Source organism: Melospiza melodia, chromosome 14, assembly GCF_035770615.1.
Source record: "Melospiza melodia melodia isolate bMelMel2 chromosome 14, bMelMel2.pri, whole genome shotgun sequence".
NCBI lineage: Eukaryota > Metazoa > Chordata > Aves > Passeriformes > Passerellidae > Melospiza > Melospiza melodia.
The window spans coordinates 15,687,948-15,693,122 of record NC_086207.1 but is presented as its reverse complement, the minus strand read 5'-3'; positions in this window follow the sequence as shown (position 1 = coordinate 15,693,122).

The following is a 5,175-nucleotide window of genomic DNA, read 5'->3' as shown; positions in this document are numbered from 1 at the left end:
TGACCTCATGCAGCAGCCCCTGCAGGAGCCTTGAATCTCCATCTGCAAAGGCAGGGGCTTGGATGCACATTGAACTCCAGGGCTACAAACACAGGCCAGTGAAGGAGCAGCATGTTCTCCTGTGTCAGGTAACACATGGCCTTTCATGCTGCTCTTCAAAGCAGAACATCTTCCTTTGGAGCACAGGCAGCTCCAGCTTGGGGTTCTGGGGAAAGGTTTGTGATGGAGGAGCCCTGATTAGAAGCCAAATAAAACAGGGTAAATTTTAGAGGTTTTAAGGACAAGTTTTATTGACTGCCACACACCCCTAAGTGCTGAAAGTCTGCTGATCCCAAAGGTCTGGGCTGCCAAACAAAAGTCACAGAAGCCAAGGAGGTTTTCTTTGAAGTCTTGCTTCCAGTTGCTTACAACTTGCATTCCTCAGATGAAATGAGCTGCAGTTTGGCTCTCTGTAGATAAAGGTCTCACATTTGCACCATACCCAAAGAGCTCCCAGAGCTCAGACATTGCTCTGCACTGTGCAGGTTCCTGCAGGAGTTCATCCCTGTAAAGCACAGTGAAAGGTGAAGGTTAAGGGCACTAAGTCCCACAGTTTCTTACAGATCCCACACCTCAACTTCGTTGGGATTTTTTCTCTAAGAGCAAATTAAAATGAATTGAACATTACATTAGTGTGGCTTAGTTTTGTAGCAGATCTTTAGCTGATATAAATTAACAGAGCTCTGACCTATATTCCTAATTCACACTTCTTAGAATGGGGAGTGAAACACAACCAGGAGGAATGCAGTTAACAACAAGGTCAAGGACTCATCTTTCACCTTTATTTTGATAACCCTCCTGCCAAAACCAGAAGAGGAAAGAGGCACTTGTTTCATTGTCCTGGAGTTCATTCACTCTGTGTTTTATAAGAGCCTGTAACTTTGTGTTTTCTGCCAACCCATTTTCCCTGGTGCACTGGCAGAGAAGCACACTGGGCAAACACAAAAATCCCAAAAATACTGACCGTGTTTGGATCTAACCTACTTTGGGAATCTGGGATGCAGAGGAAGTTGAACTGGCTACCCAGTTCCAGCTGTGTAAGAGTGCCCTGGCTTCTTTTAAAGCTTATTTATGTACAGATCAAACAAACAGACTTCCAAGCGCTTTCATTTAACTTTGATGCCAAACTTTGATGTTTTCACCATTTACAGTAATCATTTTTATGTGCATTTAATATTATTTTTTTAGTCCAAAACACTATACATAAAAAGACCAACTTCATTTAAAATATGCAGCATTTTTGCTATTTGAAAACTCTGCATTTTTAATTTGTTTCTTATCAGCAGAGTACTTCTGGGGCAAGGAGAACATCAAGTTTTTAATGCCTTTCAGTTGATTTAAATTAATACTTTATGTTTTTATTCAAAAGAGCTGACTGATAGAAGGGTGCTGACATTTTTTTCACACTCTTTCTCTGGCATGTGTTATATGCAAAGTAATAGTTATTTCTTAAATGTTTGGTGCTTTATTCCATGATGAGTACCCAGAAGATAACATTTCCACACAGTTTAATGCACTTAGATCACTGCTCAAATGCCCAGGCTGGGGAGGAAAGGGTTTCAAGGTTAAGATTTTAAGATTTGTATCTTAATATATCAAACATTTGTTTTAGAGGCAAACACTACCTTTGTGTGCTTGGAAGCCCCATCTCCTCAAAACAACAAAGCAGGGAAGTGTTTCCCTCCTTGGCTCTGTGTCTCTGCTGAGCTCTTTTCCAAAAACATAGAAAGCCACAAAGATAAGAGTGAAACTTTTAATCAAAAGGGGCCTGAATGATTTCTATAGCATTTAATAACCACTTCATCACTGTCTCTGCACAAAAGGACTGTGTTGGATTCCATAGCTGACAGGAGTGGTGAGGCAGAGGACAGTTTTCAATTGGGAAGCTGCACCCCTCTCCTTTTAAAATCAGTGGAGGAGGAGTATCTGGAGTTACGTTTTCACTGCTGAGTGCTTCCCCTTCCTTTACCCCAGGTAGCTCAGAGGCTGGAGAAATCTGGTACCTGCAGGATGGAGCTCAGACAGGAGTCACTGGGGATGCAAACTCAGACTACCCCTGCTACAGCCACCACAGAAAGGATCTAGAAATGTCTGGAAAATGGGGGGAACTTAGAGGAGGAACTGTAATCACACAGCCAAGTCCCACACAGCACAGGCTACTGCAGAATCAGCACCATGTTTTTACAGAATGAAAATATTATTGCCATTATCCGTGAGGGCAAAGTACAGGGGAGAAAGTTTTTCTCTGTAGGGCAGATGGAGGAGGAGGAGAGCAGTGAGAAGAAATCATTAGTAAAATAATTGGCTGCCTGCTTTGCACAGTTGCCACAAAATGTTTATGCTGTCAGTGCCATGAGGGTATTGACTTGCCAAAGTCACAGTTGTGCCAAGGAACTGTCAACCACAGGGGCTGCTGTTGCTTTTCACCTTGTGGGTGTATGAAGCACCCTGGGTCACCACTCCCATTGCCCTCTTTCCCAAGAACCATATCAGAAAGATTTATTATCAGCCTCCTCCTGAAACCTAGGATTTTGGCCCCTGTGATTGCTATCAGGGACAAACATAAAATCTGAAAATATCTCTGAAAAATAAAGATAGGATGCTGTGTGATAAAGGATCTGAATTAAGTTTGTGGAGGTTTTTTTTTTAAGTGAGTAATAAGTTGGAAGCTTCTGTGTCAGAGAACAAAAGACCTCTTGTTTTTCCCTGCTGTAGATAGAAAGAAATGTTAATATCTTACATTCAGGCAAAATGATACTGAGTTAATTCCAGGAGTGTGCTGGAGTGGGGCAGAAATGTCACTTTAATAAAGCAGGTTTTTTTGCTTTTCCACCTTATTTTTCGACTAACGTTAACAAAATACAACTTGAAGAAGAAATGATGCCTTTGTTTTTTATCAAAGCAGACAGATATAAAAAAGAACTCCTAAGACACCCAGAAGTGGTTAACTGAGGACAGGGAATCATTGCAAAAATTCCATCAAGAATTATCAGCAAGAAATCACATTAAAGAAGGGCACGCTCTGGGAAGGAAAGCCATGCACCACATAGTAACTTACTCATACATTACATGTGTAAAGAAAGCTTCTAAGAGCAGCATCCTGAGAGCAGCTGCAGCTCCCTGCAAGCCCCTGCTGCTCTGGGCTGGTGAGCACACTCAGCACACAGCAGGGTTCACCTCTCATGGCTCTCTCAGCCCAAAGCCAAACTGCTCCATGAATAAAATCCCTGCATGCTGCTAGAGCAGGACACGAGAAGATCGCCCGTGTTGCTGAGAGATTATCAAGTGAATAAATCTAGCATGTGATAGATAAAACAAATAGCCATTAAAAATACAAATCTCTCAACACTAGGAAGAGAAATGCATTCCCAGCACAGATTCTGAAAGCCTTCAAAAAGACAGGCATATCCAGCATCAGAGCAGATGGAGGAGATGAACAATAATTGCTTTCCAAGCATCCATCCCCACAAAAGCAGTGAGTACAGGCCCCCTAAAGAGACAGATAATAAGAGCAAAAGAAAAATGAAGAGTAGCTCTGAAACACCTCGGACCTGATGAGAACAGCTGGGAATCTCTGCTATGAAGTGTGACATACAGAGACAAATGCAGACACTTCTGGCTACTCAGCCAATAGTTGAGCTGGTATTGCCTTGATCTCAGAAATTTCCACTGACTTTTGGAGGTGAGAGAGGTGTAACTGCACCACACTTCTGATTCTTGCTCTTGACTCCAGTCAGCCCAAAGTAAATCCAAGTTCCAAACAATTTTGTCCCATCTCTTCACTGACTTTGGAATCCACCTTCCCCTTCTAAGGGAACCTTAGTTCTGGTTGTTTCACACTCAAATTTCTCTAGACACACCTTGGTCTAAAAAATGAAAATTGTCTTGCCACGTTCACCTGTCAAGAGAGAGGGCAGCAGCACGAGCATAATTAAATAATTATTTAGTAATTATTATTAATTATTTAATCAGTCACTTGTGGGGGTTTCTGGGCTGGTGCCAGCTCTCCCTTCAGAGTTTCTGGACAAACACAGTGTGAGGGGAAGAACTCCTGTGCACTCTCCCAAGCTGTTCCATTACACCTGATTTATAGCATGACTCTACTTGTTCTAGCCCATAACCTTGAGCTTGTAAAATACACAGGGGAAAATTTACTAACTACTGAGTTCATCTTAATGCACTGTTGGGAATCTTAAGGGGGGAAAAAAGAAAGGAAGGAATTGGGCATCTAGAGGAGCTGGTTTTGAACAGCAATCCTGTACTGGCCCACTGCAGGGCATCTCACTCTGCTTCCATTTAAATAAAGTTTCAATTTACACAGCCAGCATACAGTAAGGACCCATGTTTATCTGCTCTGAAGGTGATAATCAATAGGAGAGTTGTAGACACATTTCCCAGCTTATTAGCTGCACACATGGATGGAGTTTCCCACAACAGCATGTAAAAATGCCTCTACTCCACTCTTAGCTGGCATCAGTTTGATTAATAACAGAAGACAAAAAACTGGTTTGCAACTTTTCTATTAGGATAGAAAATTGTCACCCACATAGCAGACAAATTCCTAGCAGTAAAGGAGTGCAAACAGCACAGCCCTGAGAGCTGGATCATGAGTGCCACAGGTCCTTTAGCACACAGCCCTTGGTGGCTGCACTGCTGTGTAATACACACAGGCACCACCCACACATCCAGAAGTTATTCTGATGCTCTGCCCCACATTTTGTCATTGTTTTCAAGTGTAGACTTTTAGGTTAATTTCCTCATCTAATACTCCTGAGGTGAATGTCTAATTTGCCCAAGAATGTCTAATTTCTCCTTGGCTTGTTCCCTTCAATGGCAGCCTGCCCTCTGTACTAATGTACAACTTCCTTGAGACAAGCAGAGAGTGTTGATGTTACAGAGTAAATACAAAATGAGCTCTGCATTCACTGACTATTCCCAAGAGATATCTTGCTCCTTACTTCAGTCTGAGTACTCAAAAGTCAGTCCTGAAACTTTCTCCTCAAGTCCTTTTTACCATGTAAGGCTCCAGCAAACAGCAACTTGTGTGTTTATTTCTGCCATTACAGTCTCTTACTTTGTTCAGCTTTTAATTATTTTAAATTACATGGCTGAAGTGCTGCTGGATAGATGTCATTC